The 20,631-nt window shown below is 38.1% G+C and overlaps 1 long non-coding RNA gene across 1 annotated transcript in view; it reads left to right on the top strand.

The window, feature by feature from the left end:
- The window catches only part of A830019P07Rik (RIKEN cDNA A830019P07 gene), an 89,358-nt gene extending 69,368 nt beyond the window's left edge, over window positions 1-19,990 (top strand). Inside the window, exons 3-5 of the long non-coding RNA NR_152130.1 lie at window positions 12,790-12,847; window positions 13,882-13,937; window positions 18,598-19,990. This is a non-coding gene — a long non-coding RNA (RIKEN cDNA A830019P07 gene). The remainder of the gene's footprint in view (window positions 1-12,789; window positions 12,848-13,881; window positions 13,938-18,597) is intronic.
- Window positions 19,991-20,631: the final 641 nt, after the last annotated feature.

Raw genomic sequence — 20,631 nt, 5'->3', positions numbered from 1 at the left:
AGTTCTTCCTGCATGGTGTCCACCAGAAATATTCACTTAATTGTGGTCAACCAGCTTTGTGTATGTGTGTGTATGTGTGTGCGTGTTTTACAGATCTTTAGAAATTATTCCCCCTATTTAACTGCACTCCTTTAGCCTCCACACATATATGAAAACAAAAAAATATTTGGATTACTACGTCTGGCTTATTTTACTTAGTACAACATCTCCCAGTTTCATCTATGTTGCCATAATTGGTTATTTTTATACATCAATGTAGAATAGTATTCTTGTCGTATTCTACTTTATAGAAGTAAAGCGTTCTCTTTATCCTCTACCTCTAACCTGACACTTTTGGTTGTTGCAAATAGTCCCACAATGATCATAATCTGCAACTTTACTCTTCAGTAGAATTCATTGTGCCTTTTATTTGCATTTCCCTCTTGGTGATTGGCTTTGTTGTTTATATGTGTTGGCTTGTGCTGTATCCTCTTTAAGGATACTTTTTCTGATATTCACACAAATTATTTATTTTTGAACTATATGAGTACTCTTCTTAGGATTTTTAGGATCATGAACTTATACTCCACAGTCAAGATTAGCCAAATCTCTGCAAATAGCAGTGAGTGGTAGCTAAGCGTCTATGTCGATCAACTGCACTTGTATTGTAGAATTATGCCATAAAGAAAGCAGGTCAACTAGATGGCTCAGCTCTTATATTAATGAGTTAATGTCTAACCTATCTTACCTCCAATTCTATACTAACATGTGTTGAATTAAGGAATGTGAGAAACTTTGAAAGTGGACAAAAGGGGAGGACCACTTCTCTAAAATGGAGATGAAGATTTGAATTGATTCATGGTTATACTGACAGATGTCTTTTCCAACCTGAGAGTAAATTACCCTAAATTGCCAATGGTTAGTATTATATCTAACTATTTGTAGGAACAGGTGCCTGGCAATGCTGTGATCAGGGTAGAGAGAAGTAGGACTTTTGTTGTTTCACATGTTGTATTGTCATCTTGTGCAAATAAATGTCCTGCTATAAGACAGTTTAAAAATCTAGATTTGTTTGATCCTTCAGCTCAGTATAAATGTCACTGCGCCTTACAGAGTTCACAGAGCTACTTAGTAGCAGAGTTGGAGGCAGATAAAATTCATATTTAATGTTTCCTTTAAAGAACTATGATAAAATAAAATCTGTACTTTAAAAGTTTTTGTACCTGCCTATTTTTAATCAATATCATATTTTAATGGGAATATAATTCCTAGTCGGCCATCACTGCAAAGAGAGGCCCATTGGACACGCAAACTTTATATGCCCCAGTACAGGGGAATGCCAGGGCCAAAAAGGGGGAGTGGGTGCGTAGGGGAGTGGGGGTGGGTGGGTATGGGGGACTTTTGGTATAGCATTGGAAATGTAAATGAGCTAAATATCTAATAAAAATGGGAAAAAATAATTTTCAGTGTTCATTTGATAGTTCAACATTTTTGTTTGGTGGAAAACCAACTTACACACAGACAAACAGACACACTAACACAAATACACTAACACACACACACACACACACACACACACACACACACACTTAATACCATATAGTTTCAGCAGTTTATTCCTCACAATTCCATGTGTTTAGAAACAGTCTGACAGAACTTTTAAGAGGTAGAACATAATGGAAGAGAATTGGATCATGAATTCATGCACTCTCAGGCCTTTTGTTATAATAACACAAAACAGAATAAAATCATAAACTACTGTTCAATTCTTCTTCTGTCAGAGCTAGGAATTAAACCTAGAACTTTGTGCATGTTAAGAAAATACCACAACCTTATTTTTGGAATTTGGTTCACATGAGAAAAAAAAAGTGGTAACCTTTTTCTTGTCAATAAAAAACTAAAAGGACTTATAAAACAAAATATTGTTACAGACCTACAGATAATAATCATGATAGAATCTTCCCTGCTGTATTCTGAAATCAATGACTATAAACATTAAACAAAAATAACTGGGTAAATATCTTAGCCTCGTATTTGATGCAATGGAACCGACCAGGTGTTCACAGTTTCAAGAGTAATGAAGTCACAAATGCAAATCTACTGAGTAACTGCAATATTTCTTAAGTTTGCATTCAGCTTTTCCAGCCTGTTTAGTTAGGAGTATCCACATTACGAACTTTTTAATTGGCTACTGAGTCTGATTCAGAGAATAAACCAGCCACTAGTAGTAGTCAAGTGCCTGCGTTTATTTAATTCTCTTAGCTGTTATCAATTCTAACAATTCCAGGTTCTCAAAATCTTGAAGAAATGAAAGCTTAGAGTGTCCACAACTGTCATCCAAATCAGGGCTCAAGAAATGCCAGTTGCTGGGGAACGTAAACCAGTAAATTATGGAACTTAATGAGGAAATTGAATGACAAACTGAAAACAAAACTACTGTATGTTCCAGCTGTATCACTCTTAGGCATCTTCCTGAAGGAATTTATCTCAACATACACCACAAAGATACTTATATACTCATGCTCTCTGCGTTACTACTTATAGTAGCTAAAATATAGGAACAGTCTAGATATCTATCAATAGATGATAGATGAATATGTAGATTATGGCATATACACATAACAGAATATTGTTCATCTGTTAAGAAAAATGATATTTTGATGTTTTCAAGAAAATAAACGAAAATGAAGGTCACTGTGTCAATCAAAGACAAATGTCCATATTTTCATTTTACATACATGTGCAACACACACACACACACACACACACACACACACACACACACACTCACACACATGCCAGGGTAATGTAGCTCATAAAAGTAGAATAAGGAACCTTGAGATGGGAGGATGAGATCTTAAGAGGGCAAATGAATACATGTGACATGAAGGATAGGGGATACTGTTTAGGAAGACAAGGGAACAAGCATAATGGGAGACTAAAAAGAGATGGAAGAGGATAATGTGAGAGAGGATGAATAAAAACAAGGAACCTGACATATTGTATGAATGTGACATAATGAAACCCATGCATTTGCATACTAACTAAAGAAGTGACAAGAAGCCAGGCACAATGGTGCTAGCCTTTAATCTCAGCACCCAGGAGGCAGAGGCAGGGAGATCTCTGTGAGTTTTAGGCCAGCTTGGTCTACACAGTGAGTTCTTGAACATTCCCCTCTCAAAACCAACCAAAAAACCAAACAAACCAAGAGAAAAACCAAAAGAAACAAAAAAGAATTAATAAAAAATAATAGGAAAGAACACATACCAAATAATTTGCTCTTACAATATAAAGAGAAAGCTGTCTGGTGCTGGATTTGGCAACGATTTCTTGGATATGATATCAAAGAACTAAGCAACTAGAGAAGCACTAGACAAATTGGATTTTACAATAGCTTATTTTTTCTGCATCAAAGAACTTTATTAACACAGTTAAAAGGGAGTCAGCAGGATGGGAGAAAATATTTATAAATATTTACATATCTGAGGAGATTAATATTGAGACTCTAGAGAAGTAAAACATAATGACAAAACCAATTAACCCAGCTAGAAATGGGCAAATGACCTGAATAGATATTAGTTTAAAAATTTACAAATTGAAAATTGAAACTGGTGTTAGGTCATATTAATTAAATGGCTGCTATTAACATGCCACACCCCTATATGTGCACCTGTACATGTGTGTATGTGCACACACATGTGTGTGTAGTCACACACTCATACATGGGCTTGGAGGAGAGGAGAATAGGGAGGCATTGTATAGTTAGTGTAGACTAGAGTCTCAGTATTGTAAAAAGAAAGCTGCAGATGGATAACAGTAATGATTGCATCGCAAAATGAATGTATTTAATGTGACTGCATTATACACCTATAAATGGCTAAGGTAGCCAATAAGTCATGTGTATTTTATCCCCATAAAACCTGGGTAATAAAAGGGTTCACATGGCATATTTGTTTGAATGGGACTATGTCATAGTTGGGCACAAAACCTTTCTGTCTATCCTTGTCTTTACAAATGATATTGGTTGGATAAATTCTACTCTTCATTTCACAAATTGGAATTTAAATATGCACAATTGACCCTGTTACTTATACTGGTGTTCTTAATGCAAAAATCTGCTTGTCTTCTGGGTGATGGAAAATTGCTAACTTACTAGCTTTGGAGGCAACTGAGTTGTGTACAATATAAAACCCAAGCCTCAAGGCATTCCTTCTGTCTTAGTCAATGTCTTATTGCTATGAGGAGACACCATGACCACAGAAACACATATAAAGGAAAACATTTAATTGGGCTGGCTTACAGTTCAAAGTTTTAATCCACTGTCATCATGGTGGGAAGTATGGTGGGGTGCAAGGAGACATGGTGGTAGAGCAGTAGTCTAGATTTCTACATCCACATGCTCAGGCAGCAAGCAGAGAGAGAGCCATTGGGCCTGACTTGGGAATTTGACACTCCCCATGTCCCTTCCAAGTGACATACTTCTGCAACAAGTACATTTTCACCTGTACCTGAAGTCCAATATCTTCTTTCCCAACTCTCAACAACTTAAAAATTCACATGATTATTCAGAAGGTGAGATTGGCCAGGCGTTATCTAAATGAAGCCCTTCAGATTGAGCTCTTCTGAGGTTTGTTTTATGCACACAAGGATTTTTTTCTTTCTGACTAACAATGATGATTTATTTTGTTTGGTTTGGTTTTGCTTTTTCTTATCACAAGTATCTCTTTAGGTGAACCTATAAGTCACCAGTCATTTGAACACATTGCCATTGGCAGATAAATGCCATTATCAGTAGGACAGGCCTGGTGGGTTCTAGCTGTCCTTCCTAGCAGAAGAATAATGACAAACATCTTAATTTAAAGAGAGCAAGAGGCTTGCTGGGAGTGTTTCCTGCTGTTATTTCCCACATCTCCTTTCTAACATGTCTTTTAAGGCTTCCACTGTGAGAGGTGCAGTCTTTAGTCTACAACTTAGTGCTTTCTGTTCTGGGTCCTTGCTGCTCTTTTGTCTCCTGTTTTGCTTCTCTAACTCTTAATCTCCTCATGACAGAAACTGATAGCTCCAGACAGTCTTGCTTTCTATGGTACCCCTTGAAGTGTTATTATGGACCAAGTCATAATATGTTTTTAAAAAATAAACTTTGTTTCCTTGAGCTGTTTTAGATATACAAAAACAATAACAAGACATTGGGTTTTTACATGACACATTCAGTAATCTCTATTATTGTCATTTTATATTAATATGGTACATTTTATAAAAATAACCAATATCCAGATGCCATTATTAACTAAAATTTATAGCTTCTTCAGATTGCTTTAGTTTTTACTTAATGTTTTTTTTTTATTACTGCATCAATTGTTTTACATATTGATCCCATCTTATAGACTCTACTTGGTTATAATAGCTTTTCATACTTTCTTGTGTGCGTATGTTTGTATTCACATGCATGTGCATCCACACATGTGTGTGGATGTGTGATGTATGCATGTATGTGCACATGTACACATTGCTGGTACATCCTTCCATGTTGTTTAGATGAAGATTAGAGGTCAATGTTGTGTGTTTTCCTCTGTTATTCTGTTGTTTTCTGAGTCTCTAACTCAACCTAGAGCTCAGCTTCCTGGACTGGTTGGCCAGTGAGACCCTGGGATCCACCTGTCTCTGTCCTTAGTACTAGAGTTACACGCATGGACCATCTGTTTACTTTTTTTTTTATTTTTTTGAGGGAGAGAATGTTTATTCTTTTTTTAAAATTTAGATATTTTCTTTATTTACATTTCAAATGCTATCCCAAAAGTTTACTATACCTTCTCCCAGCCCTGCTCCCCTACCCATCCACTCCCACTTCTTGGCCCTGGTGTTCCCCTGTACTGGGGCATATAAAGTTTGCAAGACCTAGGGGCCTCTCTTCCCAATGATGGCCGACTAGGCCATCTTCTGCTACATATGCAGCTAGACACACAAGGTCTGGGGGGTACTGGTTAGTTTATATTGTTGTCCCACCTATAGGGTTGCAGACCCCTTCAGCTCCTTGGGTACTTTCTCTAGCTCCTCCATTGGGGGCCCTGTGTTCCATCTTATAGATGACTGTGAGCATCCACTTCTGTATTTGCCAGGCACTGGCATAGCCTTACACGAGACAGCTATATCAGGGTCCTTTCAGCAAAATCTTGCTGGCATATGCAATAGTGTCTGGGTTTTGTGGCTGATTATGGGATGGACCCCCCGTTTGAGAATTTTGTGCCTGAAGATGTATTTTTATTAAATCCACCACATTTTCTTCCCTCCAATTGCTTCCATATCCATTTCTATCATTTTTCTCCTCTAAAGTTCATGTACTTTTGTCTTTGTAAACACTGAGTCCATTTACTGGTGCCAGTGTGTGCTTGGGTACTGTGCTAAATACTGGAGCATAGGTGGCCCCTCAGGAGCTGAATTCTTTTTTTTTTTTTTTTTTTTTTTTTTTTGGTTTTTCGAGACAAGGTTTCTCTGTAGTCCTGGCTGTCCTGGAACTCACTTTGTAGACCAGGCTGGCCTCGAACTCAGAAATCCACCTGTCTCTGCCTCCCAAGTGCTAGGATTAAAGGCGTGCGCCACCACCGCCCGGCTTAGGAGCTGAATTCTTAATGAAAATTGAATCCTAGTCTCTTAGCAGTCTTCTGTTGCCAACAGCTCCTCAGCTAGGGGTGGAACTTCGTGTTCAGTCCTCCGTCTGTGCTGGGATTTTATCTAGATTGACCCTGTGCAGTCTCGTGCATGCAGTCACTGCCACTGTGAGTTCATATGTGCAGTGGTCCTTCCACATCGAGCATTGTTTTGCTGCAGACACCTGGGACCTGTGGCTCCTACTATCTTTTTGTCTCTTCTTCCATGGTGATTCTTGAGCCATTAAGGGCTGAGCGTCCCAGTGAGCCTTTGGAGGGGAGAGTGATACAGATGCTTCATGGAGGGTGGAACATCTCAGTGAGCCTTGAGAGAGTTTGATATAGGCGTCCACTGACAACCGAACATCCCACATTCTCTTTATCTTTGCACAATGACTACCCGTGGGGGTGTCTTTTATTCATCAACAATTACTGAAAATAGAAGTTTCCAATGAGGTTTGAGAGATGCAGTAATTTATAGGCATAAAGATAAATACACTGGGGGCATTTAATACTGTAAAATTATTGCCTCCCCACCCGTTCCATATGGTATTTCTTGAAGAAAGTTACTACATATTCAAGGACTAAGAGTTTTTGCTTTTCTTTTTTTTTTCATTTTCTTCATTTACATTTCCAATGCTATCCCAAAAGTCCCCCATGCCCTTGCCCCTACTCCCCCCCCCCACTCCCGCGTCTTGGCCCTGGCGTTCCCATGTACTTAGGCATATAAAGTTTGCAAGACCAATGGGCCTCTCTTTCCACTGATGGCCAACTAGGCCACCTTCTGCTACATATGCAGCTAGAGACACGAGCTCTGGGGGTGGGGGTACTGGCTAATTTATGAAGGCAGAATATCTGTATAAACACTTGAAAAATTTCTACAAGGGATATTTCTCTCTTCCCCCATTTAACTAAACATTATATGTATAATTGCATAATGTGTGTTTAGCACAGGACAGAACAATAGCAGCCACAATACATTTTAGTAGTTATTATTTTTCAGACTGTATTGTAAATCTCTCTCCCATGTATTGTAAATGTCTCTTCAATGACAGAAATGTCAAAATGTTTTAATAGCACTACTCTACACTTCCTAGTTCTTTCAATCATCACAAACAATCCTACAAGAATGAAACTATTATTACAGTTGAACAAGGTTTCAGCATAGCTGATATTGTACAGCTAATAAATGGTGGAGACAAAGTTAAGCATATGCTGTGTGACTGAAACCACACTGTCAGAACGATAGAGGCTGGAGTGCCCTTTGGTCTACACTTACAACCACCTTGGCTTGCTTTCTTTAACTTATTCTTCATGAAAACAATTTTCAATGCACACATGGGCCACAGCTTGAAGAGCTCTAGCTATTTTATTATTTACATCCAATTCTTTAAATCTTTGAGGCTTTCACTAAGCTAGAGCAGATATTCTTAAGAGTTATGGAGAGGCTTCTCTTTTAGTTTGACCTTGAGTCCTGAGAGCATTAGTAATAAGAGGGGGTGCCTAGAATCCCATTCCTACTGGTCTCTATAGCTTATAGTTGACACTTGCCTTGTCAGATCATAGGATAACCAGCAGATGTAACGGGAATGTTTGGCTTCCAGTGTCTCCAGTAGAATTTAAGGATTTGCTAGGAATAGTCTAAGAAGTGTCTATAACATTGAGACTATGGAGGGAATATGAAATACATTAACATATACTAATTAGATATGAGTTGATGAGAGATGTATCAGACGCCCAGATTTCTATTTTCTATGATGTATGAAGTCTGACTAATTTAGAATTATTTCTTTGTATTGTCAAGATCTTGCTACATGGCTGAATAAAGGAAATAGATTAATGTATAGTTCTTTTTTGTTGTTGTTATAAATCTGTGTTCCAAGCTTATTCAGCCATTATAAATGATCAAACAAACAAACAAACCACTACAAAAAGAGAAGGAGGGAAAGGTCTTTTTTTCAGACAATCTGACTTTGTAGTCCATGCTGGCCTGAGATTTATGGCAATCCTGTTGCTTCAGACTTCGCAGGGATTATAGGCATGAGCCTCAGAGCCTGGCTGAAGTTGAAATTTTTGCAGTAATCATCTGTTATTCTTTAGTAGGAATTATGGAATCTCATATAGTTTATCTAGGCACAGCTCGTTTATATACTGAGTAAGAGTATCCCCAAAATAGGTTTTACTCTAAGCCTGTAGTTTAACAGTTTATTTTAAACTCCATTTAAGAATACAACAAACACTGTCTCCAAAGGTAGGTTCATGTGTTGTGACTTACAACTGTCAGAAACTCAAGAATAAACTCCTTTAGTCGTACAATTCTTTTAAGTCAAGTGATACAAAAATTGTAAAGCTCATGCTGAGTCTTTCAGAGGCTACGATGAGACAAGCCAGTCTGTGTGCCAGGAAAGAAATGTGTTAATCTCTGCTATGTGCGTGCAGCTAAAGACAGCTCCTATGGCAAAACTCTTCATGAAAAAAAAATGTGTAAATTTTTACTCATTTAAAAAAATGATTTATGGGAAGGCAGTGTGAAACAGGCTACAGACCTACTGATGGCTCTATTATACCACTCTTGGTTGCTCACACTGGTAAACACTAAAAGGGTGGAATTTGCTCTTAATTTTCCATAGAGGGTCAAGACAACTTCCTTGTCTGCATGCCTTTGGAATGAATCTAGGCCATCACAAAACAGACTGCAGTTAGTCTTTCCACTTGGCTTATTGGCAGACACTGTTTGGAGTGTTTTAGGTACATTAACCCATTTCATCTTCACAAACACTATTATTTCCCCCTTTTTAATGGGAAGAAAGCAAAGCCTGAAAAACCTGAGTGCCACAAGCAAGATTTCACAGCTAATGAACGGTAGAGTTGGAGTTTGAACTTAGGTGATCAGATTTCAGAGTCTCTACTTGTAACCAACATACTATTTTCTCCTTGTGAGTTTGGAGTGACATGTAAAACCAAGAATAATTTGAGTGTCTTCCCATATTGTACCATAAGCATGTTCTACTCACTGTACTGGTAAAACAAATTTAGTGAGTGCTTCAAGTGATCCAGTAATCAAAATCTGTGTCAAAATTACCTTTAAAAAAAGTCTGTGAACTTTACCTCCTTTGGAAAAAGAGGAATGAGGTGGAATATAAACATCAACACATATTGTAGAGGGATTTGTCTATTGTAAAGTCATTTAAAATATAGATTAAGTGTGAAAGCAAAGACTGTCACAGTATGATATTTAGTCATGGTGGTCGTGGTAAGAGGAACAACTGAATGTCTGCCTGCCTCTCTTGAGCCATTTGCTTGGCAATTGTGTTGATTGGATTTTTGTCCCCTTTTTGAGGCAGTCTCATATATTCCAAAATGGCTTCAAACTAGGTATAAAGTGATGATGACCACAATCTTCTTGTCTCTATATCTTAGGTACCCTCTTACTACTGTGCATCTCTTCAGTTCTAGGAAACAGTGATTCATGTATGCCAGGCAAGCAATCTATCAACTGAGCTACAACTCGAGTTTTTCTCCAATTGGAACATATATCTAATATATTCCTATAATACTCACTGTGTATCAGGACCTGGTATAAGTAAACACTAACCTTTTAAAATCTCATCACAATCCCACAAAGTGATATTGTTGTCTCTAACTTAAAAACACAGTGATGGAGGATACAGGGAAGCCAGTAAGTCACCTTTTTCAGTGCAGCTTAGCCAGGAGGCTAGCTCAGGTTACCTTGCTCCAGAGGCCAGGTTCTGTTATCTTCCTTGGGATCATTTCAGATTCCTTTACAAGGATCTTTAGTGCTTCTTAGTGGCTCTGTTGTGGATACTAGGCTCACTAACTCGTTTATGTGTTTCCAGATATGCAGATCCATTACTATCTACCGTTTTCATGTTGTCCAGATGGAGAGGGCATAGAAGTCTTAGTCCTTCTACACCCCTTTTCTTCCCCATCATGATCACTTTGGTTATCTTCTCTACCTACATTCAGAATTGAATCAGACAATGCTATAAGTTTTGGTTCAACAATCAAACACGCCGGGCGTGGTGGCGCACGCCTTTAATCCCAGCACTCGGGAGGCAGAGGCAGGCAGATTTCTGAGTTCGAGGCCAGCCTGGTCTACAAAGTGAGTTCCAGGACAGCCAGGGCTATACAGAGAAGCCCTGTCTCGAAAAAACAAAACAACAACAACAATCAAACACAACTTAGAAAATGTAAGAGGAAAAATTATCTATCCTTTAAACAACCGTTTTTGTTCTATTTTGACATTACAATAATCCTTCTTTTATAATTTGTTTCTCTTCAGAGAGCATACTTTTACCATAGTTTTACTTATGGCAATTTCTTTGTGTGTGTGTGTGTGTGTGTGTGTGTTATATTTTCTTCAGAGTATCCTGCGTGATAGTATTGCTGGTTATAAAATTTTGAAATGTTACTTCTTTTACTTCTACACTTAGAAAATGTGCCAAGATATCTTCCTTACTTCATTGATCCTGACAAGAAATCTGTATCAATAAAATTGCTTTTTTTATTCCTACAAAAAATGTTTTATTTCTCTTTGGTTGCTTTCCAGGTTTTCTTTTTGCCTCTATGTGTTTGAGGTTTAACCATGTTGTGTCTTATTGATGGTTCCTTTGAGTTCAGTCTGAGTTCCTCTCAGTTCCTTTAGTCCATAAATTTGTCTTTTGACATGTTTGTAAAACTTTCAAGTGATTTTTTTTGAAAAAAGCTTCAGTATTGCTTCCTTTAAAATGATTATTTTAATTTTGCTGATTATATTTTTTGAGAACTCATACATGCGTACTACATCTACATCAAACTCCTGTTAATTATGCATGGCCTGTATGTGCATGTTTCCAGGGATGACGCTTTGTGATTATACAACCTATAATGGAGCTCATCTCGGGAGAGAACTGAGTCTTCCTCACTCGTCAGGTGCTGGCTACCTGCCTACAGCTCTAGGAGTAGAAGGGAACCTTGTGGGATTCCTCTTGTCTACATTGACATGTCAACTTGTATTGTCATTGTGTTAGCCTCGTTAAAGCAGCCATATTATTGAGGGTCCATGGGTGCCTTTTCCCTGTGGTGCTTAGAGGTACACTTTCTAACAGCAGACATCCTGAGTATCTGGCTTCAATTTTTCCACACTTTTTCATCCCCGAAAGTAGGTATATAGGGGTTGTGTTGCAGATACATCAGTTGAAGTTGGGTACTCAATGGTCATGTATTCTCTGTGTTTTGAACAGTTGTGTATCTCTATGACATCCTCCATTGTTGCAAAAAGAAGCTTCTTTGGTGAGGAATGAGGCTACACTTACTTGTGGGTATATACTCAGAAAATAATAAAAAAAAATATATAGGTTTAGGAACCTTGCAGTAGTAGGTTCTTCTTTTAGATCTATGACTACTAATTGCTTCCTTCTTTAACAGACATTCCCCAGGGAATAAGCTATAGGTCAAGTCCAACTTCATTTCCCTTTAGTTTTATGTCCAAAGTGTGTGGTACGTTCAGCAAAGCAATTGGATCTTACCTTCAAATTCCAGAAGGCAAGGTACAGTAATGGAAATAGCTTGTATTGTTCTGGGGGTTTTTGGACACTGTTGACCAACAAATTGAGAGGAACTTTTTCACGTCTAATATTGCAGTTTTATTGTGGCAGTCACGGGAACCATCATTACTCTAAATGGCATAGGCATAGCTTCATTTAAACGACATATTGTCATATGTGTGGGAAGCCACATACGCCATTACAAGATGGCACTGGCTACCACTGGCCACCACCCGTAAGTTCTGGTAAACAACCAATGTGCTCATGTGCATAAGGGTTTTGCGCCAAGTCACAGCCCATCCTGGGGAATGTAAATGAGGTACTGAAAGCACAACCAATCAGGTATAGACGCCACTCCTAGGCCTATATAAGCAGCGCCACTTCTGGGGCTCAGGGTCTTTCGCCTTCTCTATCAAGCTCTCCCAATAAGCGTGCGCAGAAGAATCCTGTTGTGGCGTCTTCCTTGCTGGCGAGTCGGGCGTCCACAATATGCATATGCACATTACATGCAATTTTAGGTGAACATAAAATATTATGACTCCCTGTGCCTTTTAAAATTATCCTTACTGCTGTCTACCTCTCCTCCTAACCTGTTCTTGGTCCTTTTACTTCTTTCCCAGAACTTCAACTGAGCCTCCATGAGTTTGATTTTCCAGTTCGTTTCTCTTCGTTGTTCAGGTTGAGTATATTCTATGGTTTAATTTTAAGCTCCACTGATTCTTCCTCTAGCCTCTTCAGTCTGCTGTTGGGCCTTTCCAGTGAGTTCAGAATTTAGTTTATTGCAGGCTTTATCTTTAAAACTTCTATTTGGTTCATCTGTATTGTTTGTTTCCATCTTTGATTTTGTATATACTGTCTTGGTTCCAACAAGCTCCTAAATACTTATTGAAAAAATTTTATGTTGGACTATTTAGCATTTTAATCAGATAATTTCAACTTTTTAAAAAAGTATTGGTACCTTTTGGGTTTGGGGACCTACTGATTTTATTTTTTCATTTGGTTTGCTATCTTACCTATCTTTTCCATTGAGAGACTGCCTTATGGCACATAATACACTAGATTTCACTTACCTAGTTTATTTAACTAGGCAACACTTAAAAATGCAAGTATTGAGAGTTCCAAACAAACAAATCCAAAGCTCCAAGTCACGATGCTGTCTGTGGAGTGCCTTTTCTGTCATTCCAGTGGTAAAACAATCTGAAATGTTGGGTCAGATTTATGAAGAGAACACATCAAACCTGATCTCTAGTTATGTGCCATGTCAAACTCACCTTACAAAAGAGCCTACTGGATGGACAACATGGCTGTCCGTGGTCAGCTTCACAAATATTCTGCTCCATTGTTTGCCTTAAGGAATCATGGATTATACTTGCACCACTAATTATTATTTTTAAATGTTTTGCCAATTTCTTATACTAAATACTTTTTTCTTTACTAGCCAAAAGAGTTATGTCAAGAAAACCAGAACAAGTCATTGAAAGTGTCAAGTGTTTGGTACTTTACGAATAAAATTGCACGGCTGTGACTTTTGCTTTTTTAAAATGTAAATGGGTAAGGTTAATACCTGGGGATGGGGTAAAGGTCTGTGTATGTATCATTTGTCCTGGTTATAAAGTTTAAACTCACTAAGATTTTCTCTACCTGTACGCCTGGCAGCCTTATCTTTGCATTGATACACACCAAGAAGAGTCTTTCTGGTTTCTCTCCTACAGGACCATTTTGGAGCCAAATGCCAAGTTTAACTGACATAGGGGAGACATATACCCAGGTCTGTATTACTAAGTTTCCATGAACATAGAAACCCCTTATTGTATATACTATCAGGGTGAGAACAACAGAATGTAGACATTGATTCTCTAGGCTCTTCTCAGGGACATATTTGATGCCTATAGAAAGAACAGAACTTCCTTAATTGGATGGTTGTTGCTCACACCTAGACTGGGCATTAGAACAATGATCAAACCTCACTAACACAAATGTTGGAGGAAGTCTTGGGAGGCATCCTATTGCTACTCTGGTCAGTTGTAAGACCTTAGCCTCACACAGTATGGAAGTACTCGCAGTTATTTCTAATATGATTTTTAGTGTCCTATTCATAATATGTTAATGCTACCAATAAGCCAGAATGTTGTAAATGAGACAAAAATATCTAGGCTTCCTGTAGTCACTTAGTCATTTATGAGATTTAATACAATGATAAAGGTGAAAAGAACACTATATTTCACAAGACTTTACAGATGTTGTCCCCCCTTCTTCTTCTTCTTTTTTTTTTTTTTTCCATGTACTGGTTCCTTTTCAAAACCTGAAAGTGAAGAAACTTAGATTCACAGAAATTAGGCAGTTTACCAGTTATTTATGCAATGAGAGTTGGCTTTCAAATTATAACTATCTCCTTGTCATGGTTTCAATTATTGTATGGCTTTGAGGCAGTCTGTAAATGCTTGTGATAATACTAAACTTTGTCCGGTTCTGTGTCTTACTCAGTGTGTGGGAATAAAGTTGCATGTTTGCTATTACAAAGTCTACTTTAGCCACAAGTGCACCAGGGGCCACTTCCAACATAATTTTTGCATTTGTTCAAAACAACACTTGCTTATATGAGCACTGTCCACATGTTCCACATACAGTGACAGTGCTGAATATCTATTACAAGGGTTATACTAGCATACCATGGCATATTTATTCTGTTTCTACAGATTTTTTTCTAGTTCTTACCTTTTGTCATCATCTTCTAAACTATTGGAGCAGTGACTTCAAATGATATTTCATACTACAGGAAAATTCTGTCAGTTGAGCTTTCCAGCAACTTGTCTCCAACTGAATCAAGGGAGACAATTGGGACTCCTCAACTACTGCTTATTATCTCTCCATGAAAATTTTAGGGTTCCTGAACACTGGATGCATTTATTCCTAGAAAGCTCTCTGGCCCTAATTTCACCAAACCTTAAAACAGAAAGGAGAGGCATTAGGGAATCTACCATTCAGCATGTTTATTTAAAGAATGAGAAAACAGAAAACTTACAAAAAATAAGCTACTCCCCTGAAGTTAGGTGCTAGTTGGTAATTTGATGAGACACTGTGAAGTAGTTTAGCTGTGCTGAAGACTGAAACACATTCTGTAAGTATGAATTTTTGCTGAATGGGCCAAGACCACAGAGATCAATATAATAAATCAAATAAATCAAGAGGCACAATGTAGAGAGTTCTGTATGTTCTGTGATCTGGAGCCTAAATATACACACCAAGCATATTCACTAGGAAAAGATGAAAGCAAAGGATAGACTGCAGTGTTCACCTTTGTATTTGTGTCCCTGATTTAACCTCATTTTCTGGTGTTGGAACAGTGGTCTTAGGAGGCAAAATTAAGCTACGACTGTCCTTAACAGCACGAGTGAGCTCACCAAAGGCAGAATTTGAGAGGGTGAAGCTAGCAGACTGCCTAGCCTTTGGGCTTTTTTTGTTTTGTCTTTGCATAAAGATTACAGTGCTTTTTTTTGCATGTGTCTGTAAATAATAAAAGCCAAGAAGCTTTATGTCTGCCATGTAGGTCGACACACCAGGCTTATGGTATTTTATAGGTCAGTTTACCAGAAAAAAAAAACAAACATAATTTTTCCCCACAAAAGCAATGAAACTTCTCAAGGTTTTCATTTTAGCATACAAGCTAAAATCCTAAAATGGCTAATGGCAGGTTGGTGTGTTGTCAGACAGGCAAGGTCGAGGGCATGGTTAAGATGGTAGTATTTGTTTTTTAAGCTAATAACTTTTTGCAAGGATGGAAGCTTTGAGTGACAGCTGCCTTAACTTGAAGGCTGGGGCTATGTGGAACATTATCATCTGGGTATCGTGTGCAGTGCTATCATCTGAGCAGGATGTGCTGTTACCATATCCAAGTCAGAGCAGCATTGATTGCCTCTAAGAGACCTCCACAAGACCAGGGCATCAGCAGACTCTCTTGAAGGAGTAAGGGGAGGGTCACCAGCCCCTTCCCTGCTAACTCAGCCTCTGCTCACTCTTGTACCACTCCCCTAGTATTCCTGGTTCAGCTTCTCGTTGTCTCGGCAGGTCCTACAGTACACATAAGGGAGAAGATTAACTGAAAGGGAGATTTCTATCTCTGAAGCGTTTGTGAGACTATCACCCATTTGAAGATGAGACTTCTCTTGATACAGCTGCTTTCTGTCATCCATGCTCATATAAGTAAACCCAGTAAACTCTTTGGTTTCCTTATCTTGACTTGGATGAAACTTTTCTTTGGTCTGTCAGTGGCACACTGTCTGGGGTGAGTAGACATTTGCTCACATCTGCCCAGAAAATGTTAAGTGTGTCTATGTCTTTTTCACTAAAGGAGCTCACAAGCCTGCCCTAGATTCAAGAGGTGAAAGACAGAGTCTCATTCATGAGGAGATAATCTGACAAGGGCCATTTTTCAATGAAGTTTTGTTGTTTTAGGTACCTTGGTTTGTGTCAGTGGCTAGGTGTCTTAAGTAGACGACCATCCCTGCTCTATGGAAGATTTCATGTCTTCTACTACTTGATGAAGACTGTTACTTATAGGCCACTAAGTTTTCCTTATTCTGTTTAACAATAACGTGACTCCTAAAATTGACATAAGAGGTTTGTTTGTTTGTTTGTTTGTTTGTTTGTTTTTAAGAGAGAGAATTTTGGTTTTATTAGAACCTCAGCAGGAAAGGAAAGTCTGCTCTTTAGATGTGTAGTTAAACCTTTTGTCTGCTCACAGAACAGTGGCCATGGGACATGAACCGAATTTGAAAATAAGGTTGCTCAAAAATGCAAGATAAACGTGTTCAGGGACTTTTGTCCCATGATACACAGTGCTGTTTTATTTTTTCCTTAGAATTGGCAGAGGTAGTGGCAGTGGCAGTAGCAGTCTGGTTTTGACAAGTGTGTGTGTGTGTGTGTGTGTGTGTGTGTGTGTGTGTGTGTAATCAAGCATGATCTTCAGGGGTTCTGGATAGAACAGTAGCTCACATCATGGAATAAAAGTAAGAGTTCTACAACGTGGTGATGCTGCTGGTGGCACAGGTGCTTGTTTGGTCCATGATGGGGAGCCATCTATCAACTTCAAAGTTTAGAGATCAAGAACAAGGTTCTCATATTCCAGAGTCCCAAAAAGCACAACAAATAGAAGCAGACGTCACTCTACTAATTGTCCTATGTGGTTGCTAACTTCAGTTTTATTCTCTTTTCTTTCTTTCATGCTCTATTTGGAGAGTTATTGGGATTTACCTTAATATTTAATTTTTCTTCATCGACTGGTGATTGTTTGTGCCTATTTGTTTTTCCTCTTGGATTTCCTAAGGATTACACTGTATATAAACTTTCTTTCTCCTCCTCTTCTTCCTTATCTTCCTTTCTTGAGTTGATCATGCACAGTGTTACTTCCGTGTGTTCCTCTGACTACCCCTGCCTCTGTATCCACTGGCATAATTTAAATTATCTCCATGAGATACTATTACGGCATTTACTTTCAATGCTGAAGCTTCTTTAAAGAAATCTAAGAAGAAAAGTAGGTAGCCACATCTTGTGTGTCTATTTACCATCTTCTGGCTTTCCTTTTCAAAGCTATGTTATCTTGATACCAGCTTGTGTCCAACCTTTTCCATATTTCATTTTTGTTAGCTTGTGAAATGGAAACTTCTAGTTTCTTAGGAAAGTAAATTATGCCAAATGATGTTTTACTGGGTCACACAGGTGAAAGGATGGCTTGCTAAAGCAGACAAAGGAAAGAATGTTTTCCTGAAGCAGACACAGGTAAAAGGATGTTTTGATATAGTGGACACATGAGTGGATGCATGATGAAGGAGTTTATGTATGACTCCACACACAGTGGGAGATGTGCACTGAGCATTGGTTTGGTTTACTCTGGTCTTGCTCTTCTTCGCTAATGACATGCATTTCTTGGTTTGCCTTACATAGTTTTGTTGAGCTCTACTCGTGGTAATGCCACCTTTGTTGGTGAGGTTCTTGGAGTAGCTTGCTGTTTCTGTAGATTCATCTCAGGCTGGTTGGCAAGCCTTGCAGTTTCTTCAGTATTGAATTAGAGCTGCTGGTTCATGCTTGGTGTCTGCCTGCTGAAATAACTGGATTGTAGCTGCCAGTTTATGTTTTGGTGTCTGCCTACCTAGAGGACTGGTCTGTAGCTGCTGAGTTGTATTTGGTGTTTGCTATGGGACTGAACTGCTGAGAAAAATGATTGAGCTTTCCCCCAATGAACTATCACTGAACAGGTCCCTCAAATCCTAATAACTTTTCTCTTCCACTACCTCGCTTGGGTGATGGGCTAGAGGAGAGGTCGAACCCTTATTAAAAGTAGGCTGCAACAAATTTATACCTACAAGCTTGTATGTCAAATTAGACTTTCTAGATAAGATTAAAATCTTATGGTTGCATATTTTTACTTTAAGGACTCAGTGGCATAAGAACAAGGACCACATCAGGAGAGCAAGAGTTCAAATTAGCCACGTGCCTAAAGAAGCAAACATTGGTGCCATGTATATACAAGCGAAGGAACCCTGGAAGCTAACAGAATCTGAAAAAAAGCAAAGAAAATATTCTCCCTTATGGTGCATCCATAAAACATAATGTCCGTTGCTGACACATCAATTTCATTAACATCTTTTACTTTTTAATCCAGAAATATAAAGCAGTAAGTACTTGAGCTACTTAATTTATGTAATTTGTTGCAATGATAGTAGAAACTATATATATGAGAGATAAAAAGCCATAGGAGCAAAAATATGTAATTTTTTTCCCACAAGAAACCTGTTTCCCAAATAAAAACAAGGATGAAAGAATAAAGTCCCCTGGGTAAAGCATGTGAGTGAATTGCCTTCATGTGACTTTACAAAGTCTTTTACCAATTCCAGCTTGCTGGACCTAGCAATTTATAATGGCTACCATCTTCCTTTAAATATGTATTTTACTCATATCAGTCTGAGATAATTTGTGCTTTGGTGAGACCAATTCTGTCTCTGTAGGTTTGATTTTGTATCATTTTTGCTTTGGTGTACTCTCTGTTCATTTAAAATTTGTCCTTAGAAGTCAAAGCCATTCACATTCTTTCTGGATGATTTGGTAGAGACTCATGCTCATTCTATGTATTAAGGCTACTCATAAAGAAAGATATTTAACAAAGAAATCATCCAGTGAACAGAAACGTCTCTTGTTCAGCATGTACCAGCACCTACTAGTATCTGGGTGATATTCAGAGGACAGCACCAGTGCACATCCATCTGGATGAAACTACACTTCTACTACTCATTTTTTTAATGCTAGAGGGCAATCAGCTTTACCATAAAGGCTACTAGATGATGCTCTGTACTATTGACTCTTCAATCAACTGCATACTTATGTTTCCCTTTTTGTTTTGCAACCACATGATTCTGACATATAAAATCTACGTGCATGTCATTTTTAAATATACATTGTGAAGTTATTTCTATATTCTCATTATTTAATGTATCTATCATCTATGCATTGTTAGCATTTTGTACACTTAAATAAGGAAAATTGTAGCAAAAATCTTCAGTGTATGCTGTCATATATTACAGTTTCCTACTAACACTCAGATGTATCTCCGTGTTGTTGAACAGAGCACAATTCCTCAAGACACTTATAAGAAAAGATGATAAAGATGATCAATCATATAACTCCAAAAGTCTGCAGTGAGTGTCTGTGCATGTCACTAGCAATCCAAAGATAACTCCATTTTTCATTGTAATGTTAACACATTTATATTTCCTTATATACTCTCCCCGTTAAAATTGTATTATATTAAAAATATATTGGCATTGAAATATAATAGTATTAATTTGTGTATGTGTGCATGTGTGTGTGTGTGTATATAGAAGACCTTAGAAGCCAGAGGCTTTGGATATCATTTGAGCTAAAGTTATAGGCAGTTATAAGCTTAAAAATGGGCACCAGGAGTTGAAGGTTGGTCCTCTACAAGAACAGTACATACTCTTAACCACTATGCTGCTCTTCAGCCCTGGCATTTACAAAAATTTAAGGGACTAAAAATAAAGGTAATTTTCAGCAGAGGGTTTCTATGACTGCTGAAGTTGCAAGAAATTTGGTCGAACAAATGCTTGTATATGTTAAAGCATGTTCATGGAACATGCTGCAAAAAACATTGTCTTATTGATTGAAGTTTCTACTGAGTTAAAATCTAGGATTGAAGGAAGGGTCTAAAATTGAGAGACTGGCAAAAGAGCTTGGAAATCAGAAGCTTGTTCTCAGAAGGAAAAATTGCAGTTGAGAGGGTACTTCTGTTGTTTGTTGTGTTTTACAAAACTTAACAGAGGAAAGGATTGAATACATTTTACCTTAGTGTGGCTGGCACTGAAGCAGGGAGAAGGAAACCTGCATCTGCTGAGATGTGAACTGCTGGTGGTCCAACCTATCAGACTCACTCTTCTTATACAGCACTGAATAAG

Source organism: Mus musculus, chromosome 19 (assembly GCF_000001635.26).
Source record: "Mus musculus strain C57BL/6J chromosome 19, GRCm38.p6 C57BL/6J".
In the NCBI taxonomy this organism is placed as follows: Eukaryota; Metazoa; Chordata; class Mammalia; order Rodentia; family Muridae; genus Mus; species Mus musculus.
Note: the sequence above shows the minus strand (reverse complement) of the source record. Positions and strands in the feature narration are given on the sequence as shown.